The 16,371-nt window shown below is 39.3% G+C and overlaps 1 long non-coding RNA gene across 4 annotated transcripts in view; it reads right to left on the bottom strand.

Moving 5' to 3' along the window:
* Positions 1–2,725: 2,725 nt before the first annotated feature.
* The window catches only part of LOC140641241 (uncharacterized), a 29,354-nt gene continuing 15,708 nt past the window's right edge, over positions 2,726–16,371 (bottom strand). For 3 of the 4 annotated variants that reach the window (XR_012037774.1, XR_012037776.1, XR_012037777.1), the window contains 3 exons: positions 16,189–16,317; positions 5,001–5,122; positions 2,726–4,122 (listed from right to left, as the gene is read on the bottom strand). This is a non-coding gene — a long non-coding RNA (uncharacterized lncRNA). Of the gene's footprint in view, positions 4,123–5,000; positions 5,123–15,406; positions 16,318–16,371 lie in introns of those variants that run through there. The other variant, XR_012037775.1, reaches the window with a different exon arrangement.

The following is a 16,371-nucleotide window of genomic DNA, read 5'->3' as shown; positions in this document are numbered from 1 at the left end:
AAATTTGAGTTAGCTCAGAGCCAATGCCCAACAAACCCTGAGAGCTCTGGGTATTTGAGCTCCACTGCACTGTCATTCTGGTACTTTCTCCACTGCACTGTCATTCTGGTAGATGGCTACTTTCCCTTGTGGAAAGCTGGAAAGAAAATCATAGGACACACTTCATGTTATAGAGTACTTTCTTAAATGCATCCCACCTCATCCCAATGTGCTAGAGATGCGTGTGTACAGACTCAGATCTGAGAACGAGGTGAAGAGCTGTGATGTTTGTGGGAGCTGAAAGCAGGCCTCTCCAAGCCCAGGGGGTATTGCTGTTATTATAGAAATCAAATAGGACCTCCTCAGGCTCTTCTCCCAGGACTTTAATTCTAGGCCTGGAGATTATAAGGGTTGGTGGAGGTAGGGCACATGGACTCAGATTTCCCCTGTTTGATAACTTCTTTGGATAAGGCTCTTCGAGGCACAGCAAGCAAGGCAATGGCAGACTTCTTCAAGTAGGAAAGAGACAATCCTTTGAGACATTCTATGCCTTCCAAATACCTTCATTCCTATCTTTATAGACCCAGTCGTTTTCAAATGACTGCTCTAATTTTCATACGGGAGTTGGAGAAGAGCTGTGGATTCAGTTGATATTACTCAACAACCCCCTGGATCAAATTCTGCATTTTATTTTTGGCCGTATTAGTCCAGCAACATAAAAAGATAAAAGGTTTGTTGTGTTTCTTTCTTTCTTTCTTTTTTTTTTTTTGTAAACACTAGTATAAGAGTTTGTTATTATTCACTAACTTCCAACTTTTTGAAACCAACTGAAGCAACTATTTCATGCCGTCTTCCTCAATCTGTTTATCCTAGATTGAGCCTGAGATTCATTGTCCACCATGGGACACTTTGGTGAATAAAATGGGTATGCTAAGAAAAATTATGCTGGGATAAGAGGCATAAAATATCCAGGAGATCTTGGACATATCATCCTTCAACTCATGCTCTATATATTGATTTAGGGCATTAGCTATGTGGTTGCCCAAAGTCTTATCTTCAGTGGATATTTCATTCCAGATGATAATTTGATTAAATATGAATGAAAAAGTTGCCAGAGTAGCATGCTTTAATACTTGCTTACTATCATTTTAAGGCAAAGCATACCAGATAACCAGTCCCAGACTCCCTGCATTCCCATGAGGATCTGTTGCTAGAAATTTCCCTACATTCACTCATCTTACAACAATGTCTTATCAGGTAGGGTATTTGTATCAAATGGTGCCTAACAGAGAGTGTTGGGCTGCTTGGATTCCCATTAAGTAACTGTTTACCTCCGAAAGATGGTATATTTCTGAAGTACTTGGAAGATGTGATGTAGGGTTAACTAGCTCAGTGACATCTGGTACCAACATCAGATCTACAAAAATGGCAGAACAGCTCTCATTTGGTTATATTTTTGACAGCTGATTACTATCATATGTTCTAATGGATCATAGCCTAATTTAAAAAATTTACACAAACAATTTATTTTCTACATTAACAAAGGTATGGTACTTAGTCATGTAGATGTTTTGGCCAAGGCAATATTTATCTGTGTAATTTGCAGACTCAGTTGGATAGTTTAGAGCTAAAGCATGTTTTTTTTCCTACCTAAACTAAAAGAGTAATTCCAGTGTGCACAATAAAAGAATACAGAACTATGCCAATGGAATCGCAAATGTGGCAAAAAGGAATCACTTTTATGCTTTGGTGGAGAAGGGAACCATGACCAATCCTCTGGCTCTAGGACAGAATTTCCTCATGATAAGTGAAGAATTGGATTGGATGAATTATTAAGTAACTTCCAGCTCCATTATTCTATGAATTTATAACTCCAGCATGGAAAAATATCTGAATAACTAGCTATCACTCAATGCTAGAAAGAGAAAGTTATTGGAATTTAATTAAAATGCATGTGCCTACAAAGCCTAGGATTTGTTTTTGTTTTTGTTTTTGTTTTTGTTTTTTGTGCATGCAAGAGAGGTAGGCTGAAGGGAAAAGAGCTGACAGCTTATTCCATGCTTTGGCCGAAGGAAGTCAGTGTAGGCGTAGTTCAGGAAATCACTGTCAACGGTCTGGAAGATTCTGAAAAGAGGTGTTTGACAAGAGGGTGAGCATGCTGGAATAGAGAGAACCACCCATATGGACCCTGCAGATTTTAGTTTGGGTGTGGTACTGTTGGATTTTTCCTTTTTGACATGGATTACACCGTTTACTTGCCAAGTTGGATCTCAAGCCTCTCCTACTATGGGACTCTACCATTTGCAGCAAGATATACATTTCCTATGTGGTTACAAGAAACTTTACTTTGGGAAAATGAGCCACAACTTATGTTCCAAATATTGCACTCCAGAAAATTGAATGATCTTTTCATGTTTCTATTTTGAAAAGTTCTTTGACAATTATTTAAATGACCCACCTGGGTACCTTTGATGTCAAATAATTGTGGCCTCTTTTGGATATAAGCCTTGATACACAGTAAATGTTTCCCAGAAACTATGTTTTACAAAAGAAACTAAAGAAAAGAAGTATTTATTTATTTTTATTTTTTTAATAATAAATTTATTTTTTATTGGTGTTCAATTTGCCAACATACAGAATAACACCCAGTCCTCATCCCATCAAGTGCCCCCCTCAGTGCCGGTCACCCATTCACCCCCATCCCCCGCCCTCCTCCCCTTCCACCACCACTAGTTCGTTTCCCACTAGTTCTTTATGTTCTGTCTCCCTTTCTGATATTTCCCACACATTTCTTCTCCCTTCCCTTATATTCCCTTTCACTATTATTTATATTCCCCAAATGAATGAGAACATATAATGTTTGTCCTTCCCCGATTGACTCATTTCACTCAGCATAATACCCTCCAGTTCCATCCACATTGAAGCAAATCGTGGGTATTTGTCATTTCTAATGGCTGAGGAATATTCCATTGTATACATAAACCATGTCTTTCGATGGACACCGAGGCTCCTTCCACAGTTTGGCTATTGTGGCCACTGCTGCTAGAAACATCGGGGTGCAGGTGTCCCTGCGTTCATTGCATCTGAATCTCTGGGGTAAATCCCCAGCAGTGCAATTGCTGGGTTGTAGGGCAGGTCTATTTTTAACTCTTTGAGGAACCTCCACACAGTTTTCCAGAGTGGCTGCACCAGTTCACATTCCCACCAACAGTGCAAGAGGGTTCCCTTTTCTCCATATCCTCTCCAACATTTCTGGTTTCCTGCCTAGAAAAGAAGTATTTAAAGGCAGATGTCTTACAACTGCTTTTGCGATCCAGAGGCAGATACTGTTCATCTTCTGCCAGGTTGACTTCCTGTGTGTGTGTGCGCGCGCGCGCGAATACTCTTGGATTTGATTAACGGTGAAAAACAATATTATAAGATCAAGAAAACAAACAGAGATTTGTCCTTGGGAAGTCATATTTATTGAATTGCTCAAAAACTACTGAACTTACACTTACCAAGCAAAATTCTGTGATTTAGTGTGTTTCTTTATTTTGAATCCAGTTTTCCCAGCTGAAAATGTGGGCTTTGATCTTTATCTGTGAATTGCTCGATGTAGGCCTCAACATGTTCCATTTTGTGAGAAATTACTGTGCTCCACTTCTGGAATGAATTTCCCCAGGGCTTCTTAAATGGTTTGTGCTTTAATGCATGATAGTTTAAATTTTTCCCAATTTGATCAATTCCTTTTAAATTTGAATGAGATTCTGCTTCTCCTGCTGTACTTAGCGCTATTGACTCACGGTCAGTGGGGCATGAACTTGCAGTGGATTTTGTAGGAATGGTGATGTGAGTCCATCCTGACCTGGGCGCTCTAAATCACTTCTCTTTGGACTAAAAGTGTAGTAACCATTAGGACACTAGTCTTTAGCTGTAGATCAGAGTAACACATGGAAGTCCACATGGGTCCTGGTCTTAGCCTGGGTCACCTTGGCACCATTTTTTGACAAGCGGAAGTAACTGACAGCAGACAGTTATTTTCATCTTTGAAGTAGATCCAGGCTTTTGCTGTCTTGTTTTCTCTTTCCATTTCCCTAGGTTGGAGTTGCTTTATTTGCTTATATTTCCTAGCTTAGGTTGAGTTTCAAGCCAAGGGCATTACTGCAAGAGTAACAAGAATAGAAAATCAATACCATATTGATTGCTAGTGAGAATGATTATGAATAACTTTAGTTTCCTTTTTGTAACTTTAGGCTCATTGTTCTTTCTATCTTCTCCACTTATGGCTTTCTGAAAATGTGGTAATTGAATCAAAGATGTGGAAGAAAATTATCATGTCTGTACAAGTCTGTAAATTCTTAAATGGTTTGCCTTTAAAAAAATCTTCCATCATGGACATAAAAAATATTATTTACCTCTTCAGTTTTTTCATAAGAATAGTGTTATTTTCCTGGCCACATTTCTAATCAAATGGCCATGTGTAGCCTGATCTAATTTATGGTAAAAATACTTACCTGTTCAGAATAATTTTCATTCAATTTCAACATAAAAAAATATATTGTATGATAATGCATTTATTTTAGATCTGGTGTTCCTTTCAAACTTTGAGCATGAAAAAATATTTGGCACACCTATAAACTTAGAAATGTTTTAAATTTTAAAGAAATCAGAGAGAACTAGGTCAAGCCTTAAGCATATTTGGACTTAGGAGAATGTATTCTTCAGCTGTCAGAATGTGGTGAGGGGGGAGGTTAAGATGGAAGCATCTGCTGGCCTTGGTAGGCTCCTGGAGAAATATCATTCTGCAGATAGAGGGTAGATTTGGGGGGCTTTTAAACAGCGGGAACATTGATCTGGACTCTACCTTTGGGAAAGCTGATTTGGAAAGGAACCAGAATCTTGCTGTCATCTTCAGTGCTGAATCACTTATGCTACTTGGTTGCAGGCAACCGAAATGACCTTAGCTAGTATAAATGAGAAGTAATTCACTAGAGGGATATAGATATTTCCAAAATCCAGGAAATGCTGGAGACACAGACCTCCATAAGGACTGGAATCAGAACACTGTTGGTAATCTAGGTATCCACAGAAGTCCAGACTCAGGACTGAAGCAGTATCAATTATTTGTCATACATTCTGTCTTTTCTTTGAGATTCAAATCCTGAGAGAGACAGAGACAGAGAGAGACAAAGAGAGAGAGAGACAGAGAGAGTACAAGAGTACAATTTGCTTAGCTGGACATAGAGTGGGCAAAACCATTGATAGACATACTGCTATGACTTTATTCATGGGGGATGGGGAAGGGTCTCAAAAGAAAACAGGAAACTATTACCAGAAGGGCATGAAAAAACCAACAGATCCCCTATGGGCAGTAATTTTCTCTCTCTCACATTTTTAGGACTTGTCATATCATTGTCTCCATACCTTCATAGCCCTATACTCTTGATGCTGTCCTCAACTCTCCCCCATCCTTTCTACTATAGACTCAGTCACCCCTCAAAAAGAGTTTTAAAACTCTAGTTCAGCTCTGAAAGGCTTGTGCATTGAGTTCTTACTTTGGTTAGGCTATGCCTTGTGGCCTAGTTCTAGCACATGCTCTGCCTTACTCTTGAGGTCCCATAGTCTTGTCTCTGAGATTCCAGTTCTAGTGACTATGACCTCACCTTATTTCTTGGAACTGAGCAGGACCAAAATTGTGATTTGCTTTTTGCTGGGCTTGGGGCTTTCCTTCACTTCCAATGGGTGCCTGATGCCCTGTTCTCTACCACAAAACTCCCGGGAGCTCTCTATCTGGTTGCTTCTACATTTTCCAGCACCGAGCTTCTTGTGCTTCTTCCATCAGAACACTTTTGATATTCCTGGTGTGATCCTGCTGATGCCAACTAGCTGCCTGCCAAAATTTCTCTCTCTTTTTAAAATACAGAAACACCTTCTTATACAGTTCTGGCTCATCTAATATTCCCATTTAATTCTACCTTTTCAATTTGTTTTAGTAAATATTGAATAGATTTAAAATCCTGATGATGATATGTTATTTTAATTTTTTACAGTTTTTATTTAAATTCCAGTTAGTTAACGTACTGTGACATATTAGTTTCAGGTGTACCATATGGAAATTCCACAATCCATACAATACCCAGGGCTCATCACAAGTGTACTCCTTAATCCCCATCATCTATTTCTCCCCAACCTCTTCCCTCTGGTAATCATCAGTTTATTCTCTATAGTTAAAAGTGTTTTCTTGGTTTGCTTTTCTCTCTTTTTTTTTTCCCTTTCGCTCATTTGCTTGTTCCTTAAGTTCCACATATGAGTGAAATCATATGGTATTTGCTTTTGACTGACTTATTTTGCTTAGCACAATATTCTGTAGCTCCATCCCTGCCCTTGCAAATGGCAGGATATCATTCTGTTTTATGGCTAATATTCCATTATATATATATATATCACATTGATGCATACATAACAATCACATCTTCTTTGTCCATTCATCAAAGCAGGAAAAAATATCCAGTAGGAAAAAGAACATCTCTTCGACAAATGGTGTTGGGATAACTGGACTGCAACATGCCAAAGAATGAGAATGGACTACTTTCTTACACCATACACGAAGATAAATTCAAAATGGATGAAAGACCTAAATGTGAGACCTGAAACCATACAAATCCTAGAAAAGGACACAGGAAGTAACCACTTTGACATTGGCTGTAACATCTTCTTTCTAGATGTCTCCCCAGGCAAGGGAAACAAAAGCAAAAATAAACCATTGTGACTACATCAGAATAAAAAGCCTCTGCATGGTGAAGGACACAATCAACAAAAATGTCATTCTCTCTTAAAGTTACTCTCTACCTGACTGGTTAGAATGGGCCCATCCCACTTGAGGTCATAGAAACTGTTAGAACCTCAGCTCTGATATTGCCAGTGTGATCTTAGTTTACTGCACCTTTCTGAGCCTTGACTTAAACCTCAGAAGTTTAAATTAGAGGACAACAAAGTAGCACTCCATAGATAGAAATGTACTTTTATCTGAATGCTCTCAGGGAATGTTTAGCACTCTGCCCCTCCTCTTATGCTTGCTTTCCATAGCTATAACCAACTGCTTGAGCCTACTTTGCCCTGAAGTAGGATGTTCACTGATAGTTGGATTGGAAATCCTTAAATCCTTTTTGAATGAATACAAAATTAGCCTTAGAGCAGAGCCCAGTGGGGACCACTGCAGGGGGCGGGGTGGGGGGTGATGATATGGGAAAGAAGGATACACAGAGGGCCACATTATTTGAGGATTCATTATCCCCACCCCTAAAGTACAAGGTTACACAAAGAACCCAAAGTATCATAACAGGAAATTATCCATCCTTAACCTGATGACTTAAACACTGATCCCCATTAAACATCTCTCCCATCTTAACACCAGTGTTCATGCCAGTCTACTAAATCATCTTTGTTGTGGGTCAGTCTTTGCTGGAGCACACGTCTCAATTATAAGATTTATTATGCTAGATATTTCCTCTTTGCTTAAATGTCTTCCTTCATGCTAGACAGAGCTCCTCAAATGTAGGGATCTTTCTTGCTTTTCTTATCTTGTTACCTCCCTGTATTCAGCACTGTGACTGACTCGTAGGAGGTGCTCAATAAATGTTTGTTTCATGAAAGATGGAGAGACAGGATCCAGCCCACCCAGGCTTTCTTAACATAACTTTGACCTTAAAATAGCAATTAAGCATTACGTGTGCAAACAACTAGCTCTAGGATTGCTGCTTTGACGCTAAAAAGAACCAATAATCCAATCTCACACATAAGTCATGGTAGTAAACAATGGTGTCAAATTGCCTTTTTGTATAAATTTTAAAACCTGTATTCCAAAGTTGTATCTTGTTATTCCAACATTAACTACAACCTAGTTCTGGTTCTCTGTTTCAGGCTGGCCTTGTCTGTTCGTGAGTGGGCAGGCAAAATACTTTATATTCATTTGGCCAGTAACAGTGAGCAAGAGCTCTTAATGGGAACACCACATCTCCCCAGCGGCTGCCACCTACACCCCTCTGTCCCCACCCTCAGTGTGCTGTCACATTAGGAGTGGAGGGAATGCTCTACAATGTTGGCAGCCAGAACCACACTCGTAAGTTAGTTAATTTCAGTTTAAATGGCTATGTCTAAGTGAATTGCCACCCATATCTGAAATTCCCTGATTTATATAATACCACTTGTTTTGTTCTATTTTCTTAAAAGAAACCCCATTCTGCTAGTAATCAGAATTACTCACAATCCTAACAATTGTAACATTGTCTTGCAAAGATCATTAAGGGTCTTTTAAAATCCAACTTAGGCAAAAGTCTGTAAATACGTAAGATGTTGCATTCAATTGGGAAAAACAGCAGAATTTAACAGATCAGATTCTAAGGAGGACATAATAAGTACTTTAACTGTTACTGTGTGTGGGTTGATTCTGCAGTGGCTGAACAGCTCAGAATATTCAAAGAGCAGTATTTCTATGTGTGGGTAGTGGGCGGGAAGGGATGTCCTCTATGCAGGCAGCCAAGAGGCAAACATGCTTGTGATTGTAGTGCAGGGGAAAACATTGGTAAAGCTTATGAGGGTGAAACAATTAAACATAGACTTCTTGTCAGCCCACATGCCTTAAAGCCAGGGTCAGTAACCTAAAACCCTTAGTCTAATTCTGGCTTGCTTAAGAGAGTCCTCAAGAATTCTTGGTCCAGCTCTCACCAGCCCAGACTAGATCTGGCCAGACACACACTGCCGGTTTGAGATACTATAACTTCCCCTTTCCCCTAAAGCCATTGGGACCTAAATAAAATTGTACCAATCAACTCCATTCCCAGTTCCTGAATTTAAAATTCAACTGTGGTTGGCTTTACATGACTATGGGAGAACTAGATGACATTTTAAGAGGTAAATTCCAAAATGTATCATTCTTAAAAGATGAATTTCCAGGCTTTTTCGGCATATTGTGCTCTTAGCCAGTCTTCTCTGATCAGTTCTTGTTGTGCTTCCCTGGGTGGCGCAGCGGTTTGGCGCCTGCCTTTGGCCCAGGGCGCGATCCTGGAGACCCGGGATCGAATCCCACGTCGGGCTGCCGGTGCATGGAGCCTGCTTCTCCCTCTGCCTATGTCTCTGCCTCTCTCTCTCTCTCTCTGTGACTATCATAAATAAATAAAAATTAAAAAAAAAAATAAAGGCCTTAAGAAGGTGAAACCTATTTGTTTTGGAGGGGTGGGGAGGATAACATCATATTCAAAGGCAATTTGAATCTGGAAGTCTTTTTTAAGTGAGGATCATTATTATTAAGTTAAGTGCAGTAGAGGAAAGAACCATCTGAAAAGAAAACCGCTATTACACACACACACGAAACAATCAAGTAACAATTTTTAAACATACAAAAGTGCTCGAAAATGTATGGGAGTGGGACAAGAAGAAGCTCTAGTGGGAGTTCTCTAGGAAGAAGACAAGATTATTGGGAAAAAGTCTATGCTTTTGGGGAAAAGACAATTTGGCCTGCCAGGAAACTCATTCATGGAGATGAGGGAAACAATCACTTTCAGAGTTTAAGTGAAGGGATTCTGGGAAGGCTTGTCTGCAACAAAATCCTCCCCTACTGTTTGGCATCCCTTCCCCTTGAGATTGTTGCTGGAGAGATTATTAGGAACAAGGAGTGTGAGGGATTGTGTCCACCAAGTATCATGATAGTCATTGCAAATATCCCCAGAAGTGGTAATGCATTATTATAATCAGCGTTGCATTGTTTCATCTAATGCCTAAAGACATAGACGTTCAATGAAAATTAAGAGAGGGAGATCATTTTGGAGCATGGACCACTGCCCTGAAAGTACAAGAGCAGTTGGTTAGGATTGGAAAGACGGGAAAGATTCCGATGTATCGGGGAAGGTAGAAGTAGGATGGGGGGAATTAGGGGATGGAGTGGGGAGGACATTGTATTTAAATCATATTTCTTCTTAGGATTTTAGAACTATTTTAGTTTTGGGGGCACAAATGGTTAACTCTTGATTTGGCTCAGGTCATGATCTCAGGGTCATAAGATCAAGTCCCATGTCAAGCTCCCCTCCCCTACTCTCTTTCTCTCAGATAAATAAATCACTCCTTATTTTTATTTTTAAAGATTTTATTTATTCATGAGAGACACAGAGAGAAAGGCAGAGACATAGGCAAAGAAAGGAGCAGGCTCTTTGCAGGGAGCCTGATGCAGGACTTGATCCCTGGGCCCCAGGATCACACCCTGAGCCAAAGGCAGACACTCAACCACTAAGTCACCCAGGAATCCCAATAAATCAATCTTTTAAAAAAGGAACTATTTTAGTTTTAGTTTTCCAAAGTTAGGGCAAGGATGATATTTCATGCTATCTGGTAGTTTCTCCAAACACTTGATGAAATTTGAAGTGAAAAGAACATAAGCTTCTGGGGATCCCTGGGTGGCTCAGTGGTTTGGCACCTGCCTTTGGCCCAGGGCACGATCCTCCTGGAGTCCCGGGATCGAGTCCTGTGTTGGGCTCCCGGCATGGAGCCTGCTTCTCCCTCCTCCTGTGTCTCTGCCTCTCTCTCTCTCTCTCTCTCTATGTCTATCATTAATCAATCAATCAATCAATCTTAAAAAAAAAAAAGAACACAAGCTTCAGAATTAGCATCCAATTCTAAACCACTCTTCACCTCAGGTAAGACTTAAATTCTCTAAGACCTACTGGAGCTACCAATATGCCTAGTGGACATATGTTGATTACCTACCCAACATTCAGTTCTCTTGTCTGCTGTCTTAGGAAAATCTTATATTTCCCAGCCAGTGGAACTTTGGCAAGGAGTAAACCCAATCCTAACTCTAAGAGTTGACTTTGATGAGTGCAAGCCAATAATTTCATCTAATTTAGGTTAAAGCTGTATAGAAAGACATTGGGGGGGAGGGCTTCCTGTAATATGGGCAAACTCTTGTTCTACAAGAGACACTCTATCCTGATATATGGTGCCATGTGTTGATGTGAGTCTTGGAATGACTGCAGCCGTTATATTACCAGAAGGAAGTCAATTGAATTTGATGCATGAAAGGGGGCAGAGCTGAGAAAACTATAGAGAAATTTAGCCAGAGTACTAAACCTGAAACCTCATCTACCTCTGGACTCTTTAGTTATACAAGCTGATCAATTCCTTTTTTTTTTTTTTAGGTTAATGTTTTTTAAAAAAGATTTATTTATTTATTTATTCATGAGAGCCACAGAGAGAGAGGCAGAGACATAGGCAGAGTGAAAAGCAGGATCCCTACAGGGAGCCCAATGTGGGACTCCATCCCAGGACCCTGGGATCACCACCTGAGCTGAAGGTAGATGCTCAACCGCTGAGCCACTCAGGTGTCCCTGATTAATTCCTTTTGTGACCAAAGCTGGGTTTGGTTTATGTTCTGTTACTCGGCACCAAAAGATTGCTGACCAATATATGAATTTCTTGTGGGTTTTCGGAAGATTATGGCCTGGCACAATGCACTCTCTCTCTCTCTCTCTCTGTGTGTATATATATATATATATATATATATGACTTCAAGCAATGGTAGTTCCTTTACAAAAATTAATTTAACAAATATATGATGAACACCCATTATGCCATTATATGTAAGACATGGCACCAAGTTTTAGGTTTAGGCATATAAATAAAACTGGATCCCTGTTCTCAGGAATTCAGAAACTACTAACTGATATATATTAGTCTTTCATTAAGTGATTAGCTATCAATAAAAAAAATGTAAGCAAACAGAGACTAGGTTCTTTCATCTGGAATAGGATGTTAGGTTACCCAGAATTTAAAAAGTTCATTCATGAATATAGAAATATTGACTAGAATGCTGATAGCTGAATATATTAACTATAATAAATAAGACAGTCTAATAATTTCTTTAGAAACTTACAAATAGAGATGCCTGGATGGCTCAGTCAGCTGAGCATCTGACTCTTGGTTTTGGCTCAGGTCATGATCTCAGGGTGGTAAAATCAAGCCCTGGATCAAGTGAGAAACCTGCTTGAGATACTCTTCCCTTTCCTCTCCCTCTGCCTCTCTCCCCACCTCTCTCTAATAAATAAATCTTAAAAAAGAAAGGAAGAAAGGGATGCCTGGGTGGCTCAGTGGTTAAGCGGTTAAGCATCTGCCTTCAGCTCAGGTGGTGATCCTGGGGTCCTGGGATCGAGTCCCATGTTGGGCTCCCTGCATGGAGCCTGCTTCTCCCTCTGCCTGTGTCTTTGCCTCTCCCTCTCTCTCTCTTTCTCTCTCTATCTCTCATGAATAAATAAAATCTTTAAAAATAAAAGATTTTAAAAATAAAAAAAGAAAGTAAGAAAGAAACTTACAAATAGCATAGAATCAATGTCAGGTTTTAACTGTGATCTTCAATTCTTCACAAATTCCTGCAACTGCTATAGCTTCTCTTGGTTATCATTTAAAAATACAAACATTCTTCTCTTTTGTGATTCAGAAGGATTCTGAAGTCAGTACAGCACAATTTCAAATATGTTCTATTTAAGCAAATTTCACACAGTTCTAAAGACTCTGTAGATATTTCATAACACAGAAGCATTCTTTTCAAGATTTCCAGTTGAAACTCTGCTGCTGCTAGTGTTTTTGGAGTGAGAGAATACTATTTTTAGAGCCCAAACACGGTTTCTATTATAAGCATTTTCTTAAGAGTAGTAATACTTATCAGCAAATATTATTTAAAAGTCAGCTGGCTTTGTAGTGAGTTAGATTTGTTCCTTGAAGTTTGGGAAATACTACCTTGCATATTGTTAATGATTCTATCTAAAGTACTTCTTACAGTAGTAGCACACTGAATTGGGTATTGTAACTATGTGCATAGTGTAACTTTGCAAAGTTGATCATAGTAATTTTCTTCTGCTATGTCATTTTTTTGCATATGGGCGCACCAACCCTGAAGTAAGTGGGTCATCCTTAAAAGTAAGTTAGAATGCAGGGCCCGTGGGTGGCTCAAATGGTTGGCTCTTGGTTACATCTTGGGTTATGACCTCAAGGTCATTTGATCGAGCCCTGAATCGGGCTCTGCACTTAGTATGGCATCTGCTTGAGATTCTCTCTTTCTCTCCCTTTGCCCTGCCCCACAAGTGTGGCTCTCTCTCTTTCTTAAATCAATCAATAGATCTTTAAAAAAAAAAAAGTTAGAATGCATCAACAAAGAATTTAGAAAACATCACCAATGTGGTAGTTAGGCTTGTTTCAAAAACAACAAGCACGAGAACACAAGCTGTACCTAAAATAATTTTCTCTGTTATTTCAAGACAAGCCACTTGAGCAATAGGATGTGTGACTCTTTTTTAGGAGCTCAAATGTTGGCCTATTTAAATGAAATTTCAATAAGGAGTTTCAATAAATAGTATCTGGTTTCATTTTCACAGCAGAAGTTAATCAATAACGAGTGTGTGAAACTAAAATAGCGTCTCTCCTAGGTAGGAAATAATATCCATGAATGCTTCTTAAGGAAGTAAGATAGGTTTTCAACAAATGATTTTTGAAAAAGAAAAGAAAGAAGATAATAACAGAAGGAATAAATACATGTCATTGCTAATCACCATCCTGATATCTTATTAATTTATGGCTGGTGGATGATAAAATGTTCTGTGCTTGCCCAAGAGTTTGAGCTAAACTTTTCGAATTGCCTGTTTGATTGAACATTACAGCTGCCCTACAACTTTCACAAAATTTTCACAGTCCATATCACACAATGTCAGACATAAACAACTTTGCTTTACATTGAAAACATGAAGCAGAGAGGTAAATACCAAGGAAAGACAAGCTGGCCAGTAGCTATTACAAAGAAAAGACCTTTGTTCCCTGTTTCATGTTGTTGGTTTGTGTTTTCCTCTTTGTTCATTTGTGCTGTATCAGCTTGAGGTCAATTCCAATGATGAATGGTTCTGTCTCCTCGTCTTCTTCATCTTCATAGTAAATCCTTGTCCGATTATGCAGAATTCAAGTAATTCAAGACCTTTTGGAACTGAGTCAGTCCTTGCTCATCTATGATTAAAAGTGAAGGTCACTTCCAAACAAGACAAGGTGGTGTAGACCTCTTTTTCCCTGATCCTTCCTGCTCAGTATAACTGTAAACCTTGGAAATGGTGCAAACAAAAGACAACTAAAGGAGAAATGTAACGATGTGTTTAGGAAAAGGTGGTTTGGGATCCCAAGACTGTAGGAAAAACATAATTTCAGGGTGTGGCATGTACTTCTATCCAACAGAAGGCCACAGGGGCCCAGAGTTTCTTGGCTTTCAACCTAGCAGTTGAAGGTCCTTCAAGTGGGCTTACTCCTTCCCCCAGATTACACTGGAGTCCCTCTTTGACACCAAATGAGTGTGACACCACCCATAAAGGGGAATGAATTGGGAACATTCCCAGAAGTAAGAGACCAGAGAGGTCTTTCTCACTGGATCTGAGAATCTCCTTTTCCATTCTTTTCCAGAGAGAGATAATGATGTAAATAAGCAGAGCTAGCAGAAGAGACCCAGTAGCCCGATCTGGGAGACCTCTTTGTCCCTTACAGGCCTGAAACTCAACTCCTTCATTCAGAAACACCCAGGGCAACAAGGGGAGGTTGGGTGGGGAGTGAGCAGTACGGGTACCTCTGTTAAAGATGAATTAATACCAATTTTACACAATATCTTCCAGGTATAAGAAGAGGAAACAATGCTTCCCTGCTTATTTTTTAAAAGATTTTATTTGTTTATGAGACACACAGAGAGGCAGAGACACAGGCAGAGGAAGAAGCAGGCTCCATGCAGGGAGCCCGATGTGGGACTTGATCCTGGGACTCCAAGACCACATCCTGGACCAAAGGCAGGTGCTAAACTGCTGAGCCACCCAGGCATCCCTAAATAAAATCTTTTTTTTTTTTTTTTTTTAATAAAATCTTTTTTTAAAAAATGACACATCCATAAGGGTCATTTTTTTTTTCCATAAGGGTTTCTTCTAGGTAATTAGGATATTCATTACTACACCTAAGCTTTAGGGGAATTCATGCCCTTTCAAAAATGTTCCTTGGTGCCTCTGACGGAGAATACAGTATTTGGAAACTGGGTGGTATCCATTCTAATATCAGTGACTGGCAATATTTTTAGGTGTTTTTGAGGGGAAAAAAATTCCTGTATAAATTCAAATTCCTCCAAATATTTTTAATTTACAAGGAAGAATCTTCCCTTATGCTCAACTTTTGTGTTCTCAAGAAAACATAATTTTTAAAAGATTTATTTATTTATTTGAGAGAGAGAGAGCAAGAGCACAAATGAGCAGGGGAAGGGGCAGAGGGAGAGGGATCTCAAGGACACTCTCAGATGAGCGGGGAGCCTGAAGTGGGGCTCAATCCCGGGACCCTGAGATCACAACCTGAGCCCAATCAAGAGTCAGATGCTTAACCAACTAAGCCACCCAAGTGCCTCAAGAAAATATAATTTTAAATAAAAGCATAAATTATAAGGATATCTTAGCCATATACTACAGCTATTTTCCATGTTTTTGTTGAACCAATTTGTAATACAATCTACTGAGATGTGAAGTTTTCTACACCACCAACTGTATCCTTTTTATAATAAGTAAGGTCATTGTGAGGAAGGTAAAATATAAATCATTCCAAGATATATAAAATATCACCTGTCCAATGCTCCCTTCAACACAGTTTCAAAAGTCTTCCTATAAGTAACCTTCAAACATGAATTTTGGTATGATGATTTATAAGATACCTTATCTTCTCTTATCCCCCTTGGTGTAGATTGGAAGAGAGCCAAAAGGAAATAGATGAAAATATCAATTTGTGCTCATTTTCTTTTTTTTTTCTGTATAAGATGAGTATCTAGGATGGTTCAGACCCACAAATAGATAAACCTATACCAGACAGTCTGCCAAAAACCATGGTATGTAAAAATGGTTTTCACTGAAATGTGGTAAAATGATTTCCATTTGAACTTAGTTCTGAGGTTTTGATCTTCCCAAAGTTCATTCCTCCTCTACAGAAAATTCCTGAAGGGTTTAAGTCCAATCAAGGGGGTAGGTCTAAGATAGCAGTAAGGATCCCAAAACAATAACAACAATAATAAATTAATGTATGAGAATGCAGTGAAGTTAATTCAAACCTGTAAGCAGACCAGAAATTACATGCCTAAAAGCCCTTCAATTTGGAAATGGTCTGAGTCAGCCAGAATTCCCCTGGCACTCCCACCTCCAAGAGTCAGTGGAAACCACATCAGTTCTCAGAAGCATGTGCATTTGGAGCGGTGGGCATGTTGCCAATGCAATCTCTCCATGGTGATCATCTTGTTATAACACCAACCATCACAGAACCATCAGCCTGTGAAAGACAAAGCAAATGCAAAGAGATACTTCAATATCCATATTTACAATA

This window comes from Canis lupus, chromosome 10 (genome assembly GCF_048164855.1).
Source record: "Canis lupus baileyi chromosome 10, mCanLup2.hap1, whole genome shotgun sequence".
Taxonomy (NCBI): Eukaryota; Metazoa; Chordata; class Mammalia; order Carnivora; family Canidae; genus Canis; species Canis lupus.
This window is presented reverse-complemented; position numbering and strand designations above follow the sequence as displayed.